The following is an 18,491-nucleotide window of genomic DNA, read 5'->3' as shown; positions in this document are numbered from 1 at the left end:
GCGCGTATGTGTGTGTGTGTGTGTGTGTGTGTGTGTGTGTGTGTGTGTGTGTGTGTGTGTGTTTGTGTGGCCGGCCGGAGTGGCCGAGCGGTTCTAGGCGCTACAGTCTGGAACCGCGCGACCGCTACGTTCGCGGGTCCGAATCCTGCGTCGGGCATGGATGTGTGTGATGTCCTTAGGTTAGTTAGGTTTAAGTAGTTCTAAGTTCTAGGGGACTGATGACCTCAGCAGTTAAGTCCCATAGTGCTCAGAGCCATTTGAACCATTTGTGTGTGTGTGTGTGTTTTGCTTGGCCTGCATCTCCTTCACACTTATATTTATTTAGTATATTTAGAAATATGGAGTCCGCTTACTATCGAGAACTGTTCTGATATATGATTCGGAAAATGCAGGTGTTTGGTCACTAAATGAATTACTTTTGACAGGTTAGTAACGAACCAGAAATAAGTGCAAGGAAAAGCTATAGCAACATGACACACACACACACACACACACACACACACACACACACACACACACACACACACACACGTACATACATGCATACACACACTCGCACACACTAACGACCTATTTGTCGTTAAGTATTGGAGTGCGACGGTATCTGGACAGTGAATTGTGTCCCAGTGCTGCGATAAGTCTCGTCAAAATCAATCACCTTAGTGCAGTGGTTCCAGACTTGGGGTAATTATTTCGTGAGGGGTAAAATGTAATTTTATGAGGGGTTAAAACAAAGGCTTCGGCTGTGTCTCACCCACTAAACTGAATTGTTTTTAAAAGATGTTTACTATTTTACTATTTTGTAAGACTGTAAAACTGATTACATAAGTTACCAAAAAGAAGATTTTTTTTTGTTTCAAATAATAGCAGTAAAGTGTGACACAACGTGGTGGAGGTTACAGCTTGGAGACGAATGTATGAACGTCTTCGTCATCCAACAGACCACCCACTACACACATAATTTGTATCACGCATTTATGAGGGTAAACTTGGTAAACTTGAGACATGTACTTCTCGTATATCACATACGAAAATGCCTTCTCCGAGTTGTAGGTAGCTCCCGCGGTAAACCAGGAACTGATTCGTTATTTAATGATCTCCCCTTTACTCGGGACCACAGTCATATACAAAATTTTGAAAGAAATTTCCGCCATCAGACTGTTATTTGTTCATTTATTGTACACAATCCTGATTTCGGCTTCGTAGCCATTATCAACTGCATGTTGAAACATTAAAATATGTCTGACGTGTCGACAATGACATATCACACATATTTTTAAATTTCAACATGCAGTTGAGAATGGCTACGAAGCCGAAATAATGACTGTGTAAATTAAATGCTTCATTATTCACTTCGCGATGCATAAACGCACTAATTGAGAGTAAATTACAACAGAAACTATGCAATGGCAGTTAAATTGCAGTAGGGTCTCCAAACTGAAACAGACTGAAGAAGAAGAAGAAGAAGCAGAGATCTGTGTATGAAGCCGAATTGCGGAGCTGACAAAAACTTACGTGTACTGAGGTACTGTACTGAGATGTGTTATCACTGTGCTTATCATTCATATAAACATTAGAAAAGTAATTGTAATTGAAACAGACCTTACGTTTTGTGAAAATGTTTCGTAAACATATCAGGGCGACACAGAATCTATTGGAAATTGTTGTTATTGTTGTGGCCTTCAGTCCGAAGACTGGTTTGATGCAGCCCTCCGTGCTACTCTATTCTGTGCAAACCTCTTCATCTCGTAATAACCACTGCAACCTACATCCTTCTGGATGTGCTTAGTGTCTTCATCTCTTGGTTTCCCTCTACGATTTTTGCGCCCCACAGTTCACTCCAGTAATAAGTTGGTGATCCATTGACGTCTCAGAACGTGTCCTATCAACCGAGCCTTCTTGTAGTCACGTTGTGCCACAAACTTCTTTTCTCCCTAGTTCTGTTGAGTGCCTCCTCGTTAGTTCCGTAACCTACCTATCTAATCTTCAGCAATCTTCTTTATTACCGCATTCAGGAGTTTCTATTCTCTTCTTGTGTGGACTTTTTAGCATCCACGTTTCACATCTATAAATAGCTACACTCCAAACAAATAATTTCAGAAACGACTTCCCGAGACTCAGCTCTACAGGCTGTTAAAAAAAAGTGTCGAATATATTGCGAGATAGTAATACTCTACGAAACAAGAAAAATAAATTAAATAAACATCGGTCCGTAAATGCATACTGTCTAAGTCCTATAAACGTGGGTCCAGAAACGAAAACTTTGTGCGATAAACACGTCTTTGCAGGAGGTGTTCAACATGGCGTCCATTCAAGACAATGCACCCCCCAGACCTCCGGCGTAACGAATTACGCACTTTTTGAAGTACACCCGGCTGTTGTTCTAACAGTTAGCATGCGTCGAAGATCCCACACTGTAGTGTAGTTGATTAGCATGGCGTAGACCAATTCCTCCAAGTGTCCCCATAACCAAAAGTCTAGGGGTATGAAGATGGTATCTGTTCCCGAAAGAACAAATACCATTGATGACCGTGCAGTTTCTCTAGAATGAAATGATAATTAAATCGAAACCCTTAGCTGCCGACAGGAGTTGTTGATATACATCAATGGGGGACAGCTGCAAATGTGTGCCCCGACCAGGACTCGAACCCGGGATCTCCTGCTTACATAGCAGACGCTCTATCCATCTGAGCGACCGACGGGACAGAGGATAGTGCGACTGCAGGGACTTACCCTTGCACGCCTCCCGCGAGGCCCACATTCCCAACTGTCCACAACCTACATATCTATTAATAGTACTACGAATGTAGGTTGTGGGCAGATGGGAATGTGGGTCTTGCGGAAGGCGTGCAAGGGATAAGTCCCTGCAGTCGCACTATCCTCTGTGCCCTCGGTGGCTCAGATGGATAGAGCGTCTGCCATGTAAGCAGGAGATCCTGGGTTCGAGTCCCGGTCGGGGCACACATTTTCAGCTGTCCCCGTTGATGTATATCAACAACTCCTGTCGGCAGCTAAGGATTTCGATTTAATTATCAAAGAGTCTAGGGGTTTGAGGTCGGGGGAACACAGGCCAAGATGTGCCCCCCCCCCCCCCTCCCACCTCCTCCTCCGACTAATCCAGCAGTTCTGAAACGTCGGCGTTAGATGTTCATGCACATTGTGACGAAAGTGTGCTGGTGCGCCATAATGCACGAACCACAGTTGTATCCGTAGTTGCAATGGCACAGCCTCCATCAAGGTAAGCAATAAATTAATGAGAAAGTCCAGGTAATGCGCTCCGGTTAATCCTGGTTGCGGAAACAGCTAATACCATCACTTGTGAAAGCTGCCTCATCGGTAAATAAAATCTTCAATGGGAACAGTGGATCTGCGGCACACTTCTGCAACAGCCATTGATAGATCCTGTGGCCTTAGGGCCTGAACGCGCTTTAGATGATATGGGTACAGCAATTGTTCATGAAGACCCTCCCCCTCCCAGATAAGATAGTGAGACAGGCCTTCTGTTGCTGTTAATCGTCGCACACTGATCCCAGCGGTTTTCTTCCACTGAGCATGGCATACGCTCCTCCATGTCAGGCTTGCGGACTGTGGGGGGCCTTCCACTGTCAATCTTCCGAGATGAAAGGATATCTGTGTCGCTCAGATGCTGGAAAAATCTGCCGAACAGCTTACCAGAGGGCACTCTGTGCTGTGTATATTTTACAGCTTTGAGGGCTAGCAGGCTACATCCACTGCTAAACTATAGCAAAGTATTATATCCGCCATTTCACTTGTCAAATGTAGACTTTCATTGCGAACAAGTGGTGCAGCAGAGAAAATGTAAATGTCCTACACCATTTGTACTTACAAATAGCGCAATAACAGTGAACAAAATAAGTGATTCCGCGTTTGGAGGAAGGTAAAACACCACGATGTTTACCCAGGACTGACGGCACTATACAATCAGGCACACAAACAAGACGAAAACTAAAGTAGCCTATAGCACGACTCGAACCACACAACTGACTGCAGACCATCTAATGGCTCGTAGAGTACTGTGAGTAAGACATCATAACACATTGCCGGCACGGTAGCTCAGCGTGTTCGGTCGGAGGGCTGCGTGCTCTCTGTAATAAAAAAAACTGAGATAAGGAACCAACGATCAGTTTGAATGGATGTCTTGTGACGTCCGCCCCGACCAAACGCAACGAACTATACCGAACAAAATGAGTAAAAAAAAAAAATGGTTCGTAGAGTACTGTGGCCGGCCGCTGGTGGCCGAGCGGTTCTGGCGCTACAGTCTGGAACCGCGCGACCGCTACGGTCGCAGGTTCGAATCCTGCCTCGGGCATGGATGTGTGTGTTGTCCTTAGGTTAGTTAGGTTTAAGTAGTTCTAAGTTCTAGGGGACTTATGACCTCAGCAGTTGAGTCCCATAGTGCTCAGAGCCATTTTTTGAGTACTGTAAGACATCATAACACCCTGCCGACACATTTCACGGAGCGCCAATGCAATGCCTGCGCTAATATCTGCTACCAAGCGTCACGCAACCCTCCCTATAGACTCGTGTTTATCTCGGAAAGTATGCGTTCCCGGAACCATGTTTATTGGACCTATTTTTCTTGTTTTCATGAGTACTACCACCTCTCAAAGTATTCGACACTTTTTTAACACTCTGTATATTCGATGTCAACAAATATGTCTTCTTCAGAAACGCGTTTGTTGTCATTGCCAGTGCACATTTTATATCATCTCTACTTCGGCCATCAGTTATTTTACTGCCCAAATAGGAAAATGCATCTACTATTTTAAGTGTCTCGTTTCCCAGTTTAATTCCTCAGCATCACTTGATTTAAATCGCCTACATTCCGTTATCAGTGTTTTGATTTTGTTGATATTCATCTTATATATTCCTTTCAAGGTACTATCCAATCGGTTCAGATACTCACCCAAGCCCTTTTCTGTCTCTGACAGTATCACAACGTCATCGACAAACCTCAAAACTTTGATTTCATCTCCCTGAACTTTAATTCCTACTCAAAATTTTTCTTTGGTTTCCCTTACCGCTTGCTCAATGTACAGATTGAACAACATCGGGGATAGGCTACAACAATGTCTCACTCCCATCTCACCCACTGTTCCCCTTCCATGCTTCTCGGCTCTTCTAACTGCTGCCTGGTTCCTATGCAAGTTGTAAAAAGCCTTTCCCTCCTTTTATTTCTACCTCTGCTACCTTCAGAATTTCAAAGAGAGTATTCCAGTCAACAATTTCAAAAGCTTTCTCTAAGTGTACAAACTCTATAAACTTGGGTTTTCCTTTAATGAGGTACAGGGTGAGGATTATTGAACTGTATGAAATTAAATCGTCATAACATCTGAACGGTTGGCTGCGGCGCACGATGGGAATTAATATGCGCATGCATGGTTTGGTTGAGCGACGAAGCCCACTTTCATTTGGATGGGTTCGTCAATAAGCAAAACTGGAACATTTGGAGGACTGAGAATCCGCATTTCGCGGTCGAGAAGTCTCTTCACCCTCACCGGGTGACTGTGAGGTGTGCAATGTCCAGTCACGGAATAATCGGTGTGATATTCCTTGATGGCACGGTAACTACCGAACGGCACGTGAAGGTTTTGGAAGATGGTTTCATCCTCATTATCCAAAGTGACCCTGATTTCAAAAAGATTCGCTTCATGCAAGACGAAGCTCGACCCCATCGAAGCAGGAGAGTGTTCGACGTCCTGGAGGAGCACTTTGGGGACCACATTCTGGCACTGCAGTACTCAGAGGTCACTAGCATGGGCCTCGATTGGCCGCCCTATTCTCCGGATCTGAACGTATGCGACTACTTTTTGTGGGGCTACATTAAAGACTAGGTGTATTTCAATAGCCTCAAAACCGTAGCTGAGGTGAAAACAGTCTTTCAGTGGGTCATAGAAAACATTACTACACTCCTGGAAATGGAAAAAAGAACACATTGACACCGGTGTGTCAGACCCACCATACTTGCTCCGGACACTGCGAGAGGGCTGTACAAGCAATGATCACACGCACGGCACAGCGGACACACCAGGAACCGCGGTGTTGGCCGTCGAATGGCGCTAGCTGCGCAGCATTTGTGCACCGCCGCCGTCAGTGTCAACCAGTTTGCCGTGGCATACGGAGCTCCATCGCAGTCTTTAACACTGGTAGCATGCCGCGACAGCGTGGACGTGAACCGTATGTGCAGTTGACGGACTTCGAGCGAGGGCGTATAGTGGGCATGCGGGAGGCCGGGTGGACGTACCGCCGAATTGCTCAACACGTGGGGCGTGAGGTCTCCACAGTACATCGATGTTGTCGCCAGTGGTTGGCGGAAGGTGCACGTGCCCGTCGACCTGGGACCGGACCGCAGCGACGCACGGATGCACGCCAAGACCGTAGGATCCTACGCAGTGCCGTAGGGGACCGCACCGCCACTTCCCAGCAAATTAGAGACACTGTTGCTCCTGGGGTATCGGCGAGGACCATTCGCAACCGTCTCCATGAAGCTGGGCTACGGTCCCGCACACCGTTAGGCCGTCTTCCGCTCACGCCCCAACATTGTGCAGCCCGCCTCCAGTGGTGTCGCGACAGGCGTGAATGGAGGGACGAATGGAGACGTGTCGTCTTCAGCGATGAGAGTCGCTTCTGCCTTGGTGCCAATGATGGTCGTATGCGTGTTTGGCGCCGTGCAGGTGAGCGCCACAATCAGGACTGCATACGACCGAGGCACACAGGGCCAACATCCGGCATCATGGTGTGGGGAGCGATCTCCTACACTGGCCGTACACCACTGGTGATCGTCGAGGGGACACTGAATAGTGCACGGTACATCCAAACCGTCATCGAACCCATCGTTCTACCATTCCTAGACCGGCAAGGGAACTTGCTGTTCCAACAGGACAATGCACGTCCGCATGTATCCCGTGCCACCCAACGTGCTCTAGAAGGTGTAAGTCAACTACCCTGGCCAGCAAGATCTCCGGATCTGTCCCCCATTGAGCATGTTTGGGACTGGATAAAGCGTCGTCTCACGCGGTCTGCACGTCCAGCACGAACGCTGGTCCAACTGAGGCGCCAGGTGGAAATGGCATGGCAAGCCGTTACACAGGACTACATCCAGCATCTCTACGATCGTCTCCATGGGAGAATAGCAGCCTGCATTGCTGCGAAAGGTGGATATACACTGTACTAATGCCGACATTGTGCATGCTCTGTTGCCTGTGTCTATGTGCCTGTGGTTCTGTCAGTGTGATCATGTGATGTATCTGACCCCAGGAATGTGTCAATAAATTTTCCCCTTCCTGGGACAATGAATTCACGGTGTTCTTATTTCAATTTCCAGGAGTGTATTCCGACACTTCAGCGGGTCATGCAGAACTTCGCTATTCGCCTCCGCCACCTCATCGCCAATGATGGCAGGCATATCGAATATGTCATAACCTAAATCTTAAAATCTGAAGTGACGTTTACATGTTGAATAAAGTGTGTGCATGCCGTAGTTTTTAGCTAATTAACTTTTTTCATATAGTTCAACAATTGTCGCCCTGTGAAAATCCAGCCGTAGCGCCGTCAAGCGGTGGAATGAGGTAATCTGCAGGTGGGGCTGATTATGCAAGGACTCGAGCACAAGTCGGCAGCCATTAATTTGCGTTAGGTGACCAGCAGGCGGTGTGACGCAGCGACGGTCGTTGCTCCGCTAGCGGCCGCGGTCATGGCGTCTAACTGTACGCGAGGGGCGCCCACTGCTCGAATGGACTCCGTCGCCAGTGCAAGGTCCCCGGTGTTACTTCCGTTCGGTGACGATACTCGTCTCTGTTAGGGACCTCCGCCCACATCTCAATGGTTTGACAGTCGCAGCGAGTGCCGAAATCAAACTGCGCGGTATACAGAGTGTCTTATTTATTTACATTTTATGGCCTTCATTGAACCACTTTAGCCAACTTTATACAAAGAATTTTCCAGTTTTCTGTCAGTACTTCTTCATTCTCTCGGATCTTACCCTTCTTTCTTCATGGGAAATTACCCTTCTTATTGTCTATTTGTTGATTCTCGTTTGCAGTCTGGTTGGTTTGTCTGTGAGTTTCCTGGTTTTGTCAGTTTTGTTTCTTAGGTCTTCCAATGTAATCTGTAGCTCATCCATATCCTCTTTGATTTCTGTAATCCACTTAATGTCGTACTTACTATTCCACAATTTTTCTATTATTCTCCGGATTGTCCTATTCTCTGGTGTTCTGATTAGATGTCCGAAAAATGAAATGCGTTTCTTCCTGATTGTACTCATTACCGGTTCTATTTCCTTGGAGACTGTTTCATTTGTAGCTACTCTCCTGTGTCCATCTTTCTGGTACGATTTGTTGATGCACGTTCTGATGATTCTTCTCTCTATCTTGAGCATTTTGTCTATTTGTGCAGTGTTAGTTGTTTTGAAGATATTTTCACTTGCGTATGTTATTTCTGGTTGAGTGACTGTTTTGTAGTGTTTTAATTTTGTTGCTATTGACAGGCTCTTTTTGTTGTAGGTGTTCTTGGTGATATATTGTGCTCTAGTCAATTTGTTTGTTCTGTTATGCCATGTTGGCTTTTCATTGAGGTTATACGTTATGATTTCGCCCAGATATTTAAATTTATATACAATTTTCATTTCTTGGTTTCCTATGGCTATTTTGTTTATGAGTGGTGGGTCAGTTAACGTGATGACTGTTTTTGTAAAGGATATTACAAGGCCGGCCGGTGTGGCCGAGCGGTTCTAGGCGCTTCAGTCTGGAAACGCGCGACAGCTACGGTCGCAGGTTCGAATCCTGCCTCGGGCATGGATGTGTGTAGTATCCTTAGGTTAGTTAGTTTAAATAAATCAGAGTCTCAGAACCGTACAAAACACGACTGTGCAGCAACGTAATATATTGGCTACTTGAGACGATTGTGCGTCACTGAATGGATTTCGAGGGGCGCCTTTCTGCAGTTCCCGCAGCATTTTACAGACATACGAATTCAAATGGCCGTTATGCCAGCAATGGGCGTTATGCCCGTCCTTCCCGTATTACTTCCTCCTAGGTATATGTTGCGAAATGACTATGTTGTTAAAATTGGTGTGGCCGAGCGCCGGCACGGTAGCTCAGCGTGTTCGGTCAGAGGGTTAGCTCCCTCTGTAATAAAAAAACCGAGTTAATCGATCAACAACGAACTTAAACGGATATCTTACAACGTCCGCCCCGAGCAGATGCAACGAACAAAATGAGAAAAAAAAAGCGGTTCTAGGCGCTTCAGTCTGGAACCGTGCGACCGCTACGGTCGCAGGTTCGATCCTGCCTCGGGCATGGACGTGTGTGATGTCCTTAGGTTAGTTAGGTTTAAGTGGTTCTAAGTTCTAGGGGATTGATGACCTCAGATGTTAAGTCCAATAGTGCTCAGAGCCATTTGAACCATTTTGTTCTTAAATTTAAAGGAATTCGGTATCATAGAGAAGAAAACCCATATATTTTCTTGCAGCGTACCATCCGCGAATCAGTAGTGTAGGGAGACAGGCACTGGAACACAATATGCCCTCTGCCAGAAAGCATCCGGTGCATTGCGAAGTATGCATGCATGTCTAGGAATGTAAACTAGAAAGCGTAATCGGAAAAGCTGTTTTTTTCCCCTCACGCTCAACATGTCCCACAGGAATTACGTGATCCGCACTGTATTCAGCCATGTCTATAAAAGATAGGAATGGGTGAGAAGAAACTGCAGTCTGAAAAGTAGTTTGATTTTAAGTGCACGGTTAATTACTTTAGCTACAAAAGTTTTCAGTTTCTTATACGGAACGCTCTGTATTAAGCAAGCAAACCAGTTACAGTTTCAAGTGGAAGATAAGAAGGGCTGACTGCGCTTTAGATACGGGTACTTTATTAGCGTTGACGGAAGGACTCGTTGCGTTATTGGTTGATCGATACGTACTTTATATGATTGATTTGTTCATCTTTGTTCAAAGTACATCACGACTGTGGTGAATTTTTCCTCTCTAGTTAACAAGTTTCGAGCTGTCGTTTGCAACAGGTAGTTCTTTTAGGAATTATCACACCAATTGTATGCGTTGAAGACAAAGCGAAGCAGCTTGCTCATATAACTTTTTTGTCCTGACGACGATATTTTGGAAACTGAGGTATACAGTAGTTTCGCATTTAAACGCTTCAGTGTTAGAAATGAGGCCATTGTTGCTCCAATAGCCGTGAGGAGAACGCATTAGAATTCCGTAGAGACGTAGCATGTTAGCTGTCCAGAAATGTCATCTGACGACGCTAGGGGGCGTCTAAGAGGAGCCGCGCCTGCTACTGAGCTATCCTTTAGGCAGCAAACATAATGGTTCAAATGGCTCTGAGCACTATGGGACTTAACTTCTGAGGTCATTAGTCCCCTAGAACTTAGAACTACTTAAACCTAACCAACCTAAGGACATCACACACTCCCATGCCCGAGGCAGGATTCGAACCTGCGACCGTAGCGGTCGCGCGGTTCCAGACTGTAGCGCCTAGAATCGCTCGGCCACCCCGGCCGGCTAGCCAGCAAGCATAACTTCGTACGCTGACGGACAGAAGGCAGAACGTCTCGCAATGCTGTTTGCTATTCGCCGATAGCGACAGATTGCCACGATCTCCATTGGAGAAGATCGAAAAAGCTGCTGCTTAGAAAGGCCTCGTCTCCTGTGACTGCGATGCTCTTTTGCCTAGGTGGATGATGTTTCGGAAACGGATTTCAATTTGCAGTTTTTTCCCGTGTAGAATGAAAAAAAAATGGAAATTTTAGACGGGTCCAGAAGAAAAATGAACTATGGTTGGAAACCCTTGTCCGAAATCGTCATCCAGTGAAGCAACAGAGCATCGCTTTCATAGGAGACAAGACCTTTTAACGCCGCAGCTAGCTCCTCGACACACCCTTCAAGCCCCTCGAAGTTTTTCGGTATCGTTTTGTCACTTGTCTGGGGCAATGGATGACACTGTTACAGAAATAAATTAAACATAGGTGCTGTCACCCAGTTGCGATCAAGGTTTTTGGAAGTTTCTCCTTCACCATCAGGCGAATGCCAGAACTGTAAATCCATTTGGGAATGTATGGCGCCCTTTATGAACAGAGTCATTCAAGATGTGGAAAGGGTGCTTCCGGATGCCACGAAAAGTACAGGATGCAGCCAACTGCAGGTGGTGACTCATGTCTGTACCAATGACGTGTGTCGCTTTGGATCGGACGAGATTTTCTCTGGCGATTGCGGCAATCAGTCGCTATCCCGGAATAACAGACAACATTACGAGACGTTCCGCCTACGGCCCATCAGCGTACAAAGTCACGTTTGCTACCAAAGGGGTAGCTAGTGGCAAGCAGCAGCGGCTATAGCTTGGATGACGTTTCTTTACGCGTACTCCTATCTCTATTTGCTCCTCAAGACACGCTTTTCAACCCCCCTTCACCATCAGGCGGATGTCGGAACTGTAAATCCGGCCCCATACATTCCAATTTGGGAATGTATGGGGCCCTTTAGGAACAGGGCTGCCAAGGAGGGGAAGGAAGCCATTGTGCACTCCGTGTGCACACCGCGGGGAGTCATTTCGGATGTGGAAAGGGTACTTCCGGATGCCATGAAAAGTACAGGATGAAGCCAACTGCAGGTGGTGAATCACGTCTGTGCCAATGACGTGTGTCGCTTTGGATCGCAGGAGATTCTCTCTGGTTTTGGGCGGCTAGCGGAAATGGTGAAGACTGCTAGTCTTGCTTGCGAGATCAAGGCGGAGCTCACCATCTGCAGCATCGTCGATAGAGCCGACTGTGGTCCTTTGGTGCAGAGCCGAGTGGAGGGTCTGAATAAGAGGCTCAGGCGGTTCTGTGACCGTGTAGGCTGCAGATTCCTCCCTTGATTTGCGACATCGGGTGGTGGGCTACACGGGTAGCGGGGGTTGTGTGGAAGGGACTGGGCGGTTTTTTTAGGTTAGAAGGTCTCAGGAAACCACAGAAAGGACGTCTGTCTAAAAGGGAGCAGGTAAAACAAAGTACGGTACTTGTAGAAACGATCGGTATTGTAGTTGTAAATTGTCGTGGCTGTGTTGGGGAAGAACCAGAGCTCCAAGCCCTAATAGAAAGCACTGAAGCTCAAATAGTTATAGGTACAGAAATCTGGCTAAAGCCGGAAATAAATTCAGCCGAAATTTTTTCAAACGATCGAACAGTATTCAGAAAGGATTGATTAAATATAGTTGGTGGTGGTTTATTTATTGCTGTCAGAAGTAGTTTGCCTTGTAGTGAAATTGAAGTAAATAGTTCCTGCGAAATAGTATGGGTAGAGGTTATAACTGACAATTGGACTAAACTATTAATTGGATCGTTTTACCAACTCCCCGACTCAGAAGACATAGTTGTTGTAAAGTTCAAAGAAAACTTGAGTCTCATATCAAATGGGTACCCCACCAATACAATTTCAGTTGGTAGTGACTTCAATCTACCCTCGATATGCTGGAAAAATTATACGCGTAAAGCCGGTGGCAGACATAAACCGTCATCTGAAATTGTACTAAATCCTTTCTCAGAAAATTATTTTCAACAGTTAGTTCATAAGCGCACTCGAGGCGTAAATGGTTGCGAGAGCAAATTTGACCTCTTAGCAACAAATGATCCTGGACAAATAGGAAGTATCGTGACGAATATAGGGATTAGCGACCACAAGGCAGTTGCTGCTAGGTTGAATACAGTAACACCTACAACCACCAACAAGAAACGCAAAGTACATCTATTCAAAAAAGCTGATAAAAGTGCTCTTAACGCCCTTTTAAGAGACAGTCTTCACTCCTTCCGATCTGATCACGTGAGCGTAGAAAAGACGGGGAATGATGGCAATTGAGAGATATGTACGACATAAATTAATAAATGATGGCATTGATCCCCCATGGTACACAAAACGGGTCAGATTTTCACCTTCTCCGTTCCCTATCCAACAACCTTCAGCGAACTTCCTTTCCGGATGAAAATGCGCTCCGAACATGGCACGACGAGTTCTTCGCCTCAAAACCACGTGATTTCTGCTGTCGCGCAATCGATAGGTTGCCATAGCGTTAACAGACCATTGTAAATATTGAAGGAGAGCATATTATTAGTGACTAAAGTCTCTGTTGTGTGTATCTGTTGTGTATATTAAACTTACGGAAAAATGGTGCGAACTTATGCACCAACCCAGTGCACCATCTACAGCGCTACAGTGGGACCAGTTTGCTCTTCTGAAGGAGTGACCAATGTATCCAGTGAGGTTACTAGCATAGATTGTCTCGAGGGGCCGCTCATCATCACCAGCAGCGGATGGATTCCATTTCTTCCTGGTGGCCGAGCGGTTCTGGCGCTACAGTCTGGAACCGCGCGACCGCTACGGTCGCCGGTTCGAATCCTGCCTCGGGCATGGATGTGTGTGTTGTCCTTAGGTTAGTTAGTTTTAAGTAGTTCTAAGTTCTAGGGGACTTATGACCTCAGCAGTTGAGTCCCATAGTGCTCAGAGCCATTTGAACCATTGATTCCATTTCTTTCTTTTTTCCCCACCCCTGATGGAGGAAGGCGGGCAAGAAGAGAACATAAGGTTCTTTGGTGCCTTATATTCAAAATCTACATCTCTACATCTACATCCATACTCCGCAAGCCACCTGACGGTGTGTGGCGAAGGGTACTTTCAGTACCTCTATCGGTTCTCCCTTCTATTCCAGTCTCGTATTGTTCGTGGAAAGAAAGATTGTCGGTATGCCTCTATGTGGGCTCTAATCTCTCTGATTTTATCCTCACGGTCTCTTCGCGAGATATACGTAGGAGGGAGCAATATACTGCTTGACTCCTCGGTGAAGGTATGTTCTCGAAACTTCAACAAAAGCCCGTACCGAGCTACTGAGCGTCTCTCCTGCAAAGTCTTCCACTGGAGTTTACCTATCATCTCCGTAACGCTTTCGCGATTACTAAATTATCCTGTAACGAAGCGCACTGCTCTCCGTTGGAACTTCTCTATCTCTTCTATCAACCCTATCTAGTACGGATCCCACACTGGTGAGCAATATTCAAGCAGTGAGCGAACAAGTGTACTGTAAGCTACTTCCTTTGTTTTCGGATTGCATTTCCTTAGGATTCTTCCAATGAATCTCAGTCCGGCATCTGCTTTACCGACGATCAACTTTATATGATCATTCCATTTTAAATCCCTCCTAATGCCTACTCCCATATGGAATGAACTGCTTCCAGTTGTTGACCTGCTATATTGTAGCTAAATGATAAAGGATCTTTCTTTCTTTGTATTCGCAGCACATCACACTTGCCTACATTGAGATTCAATTGCCATTCTCTGCACCATGCGTCAATTCATTGCAGATCCTCCTGTATTTCAGTACAATTTTCCACTGTTACAACCTCTCGATATACCACAGTATCATACGCAAAAAGCCTCAGTGAACTTCCGCTGTTATCCACAAGGTCATTTATGTATATTGTGAGTAGCAACGGTCTTAAATGGTTCAAATGGCTCTGAGCAGTAAGGGACTTAACATCTGAGGTCATCAGTCCCCTAGAACTTAGAACTACTTAAACCTAACTAACCTAAGTACATCACACAAATCCACGCCCGAAGCAGGATTCGAACCTGTGACCGTAGCAGCAGCGCGGTTGCGGACTGAAGCGCATAGAACCGCTCGGCCACAGCGGCCGGCTGCCTTATATTATTAACTTAATTTATGCTGTTGGGACACCTCTCATTTATTCTGTGGGGATAGTTCTGTTTCCTATTTTCTTTTTGTATATTGCTAATATTTCTAGATTGCACTTTATCTGAGTCTGTCACTCGCTCACGCGAATTGTAAGTTGTTCGTGGAAGAATGATATGACCCTGGGATTCACCTAAGTGCTAGAGGGAAACCGTCTTAAAACCTCAACAAGGGTCTACAAATTTACATTTCTTTGTTTGTTGGTTTGAAGTTTCTAGTCGTCGTCTTCTTGTGATGTTGCCCTTCTGTTTTCGTCGAATGTGAATGTTCTTGTTATACGTATTGTTAAGTTTTCATCTACGTCCGCTTCATTTATATTTGCTGTAGTTGGTCTTTCTGCGGATACGTGACTCAACGAACAGCGAAGAAACGAACGTTTATAGTTCAGCTCGTCTTTATGACAGGTTGCATGGACTTCGCGCAGCTGCCTTGCATTTTTGTGTCGAAACATTAGTGCTCTGGTGTAACAAAAGGTCTGGCGAAGCGCAGCGTCTGCAGTGGTAAGTACCTGTACTTACGCAGGCTGCAGCGTACCATTTTTATTACGTGTGCAATAAAGTTTTCTCGTGGGACGTCTTGGTAACTTACAATTCTCAGTCAACCGCGTGCAGGAGATATGGACCACTCTATGTGGTGTAGCAAGGACATCGTTCTGTAAGCAAGTCAGCTGGCTGTCTCCGTCGGAGAGGAAAGGTCAGTGGTTTGGCAGGCGCGCGGCAGACAAAGCAGTCGCCACCGCCACCCACGCGCGCTGAGATGGCGGCCGATAGCTGCTGCACTCGGGCCGCTTACGGCAACTCCGGCCGTTACGACAGCACCGGGCTATTCTCTCTGGAGCACACTGCGCCGCAGCGGGCGAGCAGCAGACGTGCCGCTCTGGCCGCCATCCACGAGGCGTGGCGTTCCACGTGCACGGTGCTGAACGCTCGGGAACGACACGGCTTGCTCCTACGGCACGCGTACCGCTACGTGATCATATGCGACCGCAGCGCGCTCCAAAAATATGCGGCGTAATCAGGCTCCAAAGGAACCACAAAGTCCCTGGCTCTGATCGAATCCGCACCCCACTCTTAATTCCCCTTTCGCTTCCTGCAAGTGCTTGTAACACTACCCTCAGATTAATATACTTTCCCTCAATGTGAAAATCTGCGAGTGTCATCACACGTCCTAAGCATAATAAAGACCTGCTCCTTCCTGATAGCTACAGACCCATTTCTTGCTAAGGGGCTTCAGCAAAATCGTCGAACTAATAATCCTAAAACCCCTTCGCCAGTTGCTAACCGACGACAATCCCCCCATGTCTGAGCAGTTTGGCTTCTGCGCTGATCACTCCACCGACCATTGTTCCTTACGCTTGGTTGAGCAGATACGTCTGGTCAGGGAGATGAGGGAGTCAACGGAAACAGTTTTCATGGATTTTGAAAACGCGTCTGGCACGATGGCATTATCTACAAATTTTATCAGTTAGATTTTGACCAGAACACTGAATGTGGATCATTGATTCGTTTCTTGCAAGACGTCAGTTTTTCATAAGAAACGGAACGCAATCCAGCCAGGCACGTCAGATTGCCACCGAAGTTCCGCAAGGTTCAGTCTTAGGTCCAGTCCTATACACCATTTATACCAACGACAGACCCAAGCAAGTCGGTGGTGAAGTAGCCTTCTGCATGAGCAGCCGCAATTCGCACACCGCAAACTACGGGAACATCTCGACAAAATCATATAATGGTGTAATGTTTTGAAGGAAAAAATTAGTCCTACCAAATGCCGAGCTATTTATTTTACGACAAAAATTAAGCTTCCCGACCGTCAATTCTCGACTGACGGACGAGGCCTTGCCCTGGCGTGACTCGATCTCGTACCTGGACCCCGTCATCGACAGGCGCCACAGTCGGCGCAAGCATATAATCCAGACAACAAATAAGGACTTCGCTTTCCTGTATCGTTTGCATCCTCTCTTGAAGGGTACTGGTGGTACAGTGCGAACTACTCCTCTCGTATCAGCTCATACTTCTGTTCATACTGTACGGCTCGGAAGTGTCGTTTCTTCGCCATGATACTTGTTGGGACCATATATTTTTTTTAGTCCGCAGCTCGTGGTCGTGCGGTAGCGTTCTCGCTTCCCACGCCCGGGTTCCCGGGTTCGATTCCCGGCGGGGTCAGGGATTTTCTCTGCCTCGTGATGACTGGGTGTTGTGTGATGTCCTTAGGTTAGTTAGGTTTAAGTAGTTCTAAGTTCTAGGGGACTGATGACCATAGCTGTTAAGTCCCATAGTGCTCAGAGCCATTTGAACCATATTTTTTTAATGTTACGTGAATGGCAATTCTTCTGACGAAGTTGATTTTTATGACATTCACAGAAACGTCGTGATATCTCTGCACTGCAATCCAACTGGAAACTCGAGAGCTTTTCATCAAATTCTGTGAGATTTCCGTTCAAAACGGAGGTGGCTGATCTCCTGAATCACTCTTGTCTAAAGAGAGCTCGAGCTTCGGCTCTTATCTCGTCTGCAGAATGTTAAATCCTAATTTTCTTTTCTTTCCAACGGGCATGGTAATATGCGGAACGAGCGGCATGTATCGTCGCGTGAACACAATTCTACGTATTTGCGTGTGAAAGCTTCAATGTATAAATCTATAAAAACTGCATCTTCGATATTCATTTCCATCCATATGCTGCGACAATGTGATGATTTTGTCGAAGACTTCAGACCACGTAGTTGTTTTATCTTAAAGAAAATGATGATTCTATCTGCAGCAGCAAAAAATTTAGCGTGTTAGCTCTCAGTTCGACCGCCTGATGTGAATCCGAAGGAGCACGTCTGAGGTGCATTCTGCTTACTAGTTGCATTCCTACCTAGTTAGAACCTTGCTCCACTGAAGTGATCTTTACAAGGTAAGCGCTATGGACCTTCTACGGAACCCGTACAGACCCCTAGTAACAGACTTTCATATCGAAATTGTAATATAATCATTTTGTACAGTACATTTAGTTTGTAATTTCGAGCATAAGTAATTTGTTGGGAATTCTCTTATCACGTTTTAAATAATGTTTCACTAATGTTCACTAAAAAACATGTTTCACTAATGACTAAATTTTATAATATATTGCCTGCATCTTTTGCCGACGTTAGTATAACGATTTTTCTGACGTTTCTCCAACACGAGTGGCTGAGATTGTCAATGATTCACCCTCCATTGTCGGTGAATGGTTTGCATAAATTAATAGGCTCTCATTATATATATGACTTTTCCCTATTTTGTGGAAACCAGTTTAGTAGGCTTGCGAATTAAGGACAACGAGAGGGCGTATTTCTGAACAGAAGGTGATATGTCGCTTCCTGTTATAGCAGTGTGTGTCATCGCAAAAGTCCAACAAAATTTATATATGTATTGTCCGTCGAATGTTGCAGTTAAGGAACTAACGTGTTTGCGTCGGTAAAACCTAGTTTCCTAAATTGCTCTGTACCAAATCATGTGCCATTAGTTTGATTTTTTTTTATTGCTCTACTTTGGTATTCTTCTTTTATTTTGGTTTAAAACCAAAATTCTGAATTCCAGTTGAAGACAGACAAAATGGCAAGTTTATATAAAAGTTCCGCCCGTAGTATGAAGACAATTTCGTTACTAACAAGAAACCAGATATCTCTGAAAGTTCTTTGAGATAATCGACCGCTTAAAAAAAAAAAAAAAAAAAAAACCGCACACAGAAGAATCCATGTACCAAAAACCGCTATGATTCCC

The 18,491-nt window shown here is 45.6% G+C and overlaps 1 protein-coding gene and 1 non-coding gene across 2 annotated transcripts in view; both read left to right on the top strand.

Annotated features, from left to right (window-relative positions):
* The window catches only part of LOC126199713 (uncharacterized), a 626,550-nt gene that overhangs the window by 77,745 nt on the left and 530,314 nt on the right, over positions 1-18,491 (top strand). The window lies entirely within an intron of this gene.
* Trnat-ugu (transfer RNA threonine (anticodon UGU)) lies at positions 2,887-2,961 on the top strand. Its single transcript has one exon. It is a non-coding gene; the product is annotated as a tRNA-Thr (tRNA).

The sequence above is a fragment of the Schistocerca nitens genome, chromosome 8 (assembly GCF_023898315.1).
Source record: "Schistocerca nitens isolate TAMUIC-IGC-003100 chromosome 8, iqSchNite1.1, whole genome shotgun sequence".
NCBI lineage: Eukaryota > Metazoa > Arthropoda > Insecta > Orthoptera > Acrididae > Schistocerca > Schistocerca nitens.
The sequence above is the reverse complement of the archived record's forward strand: the minus strand, read 5'-3'. Positions and strand labels throughout refer to the sequence as shown.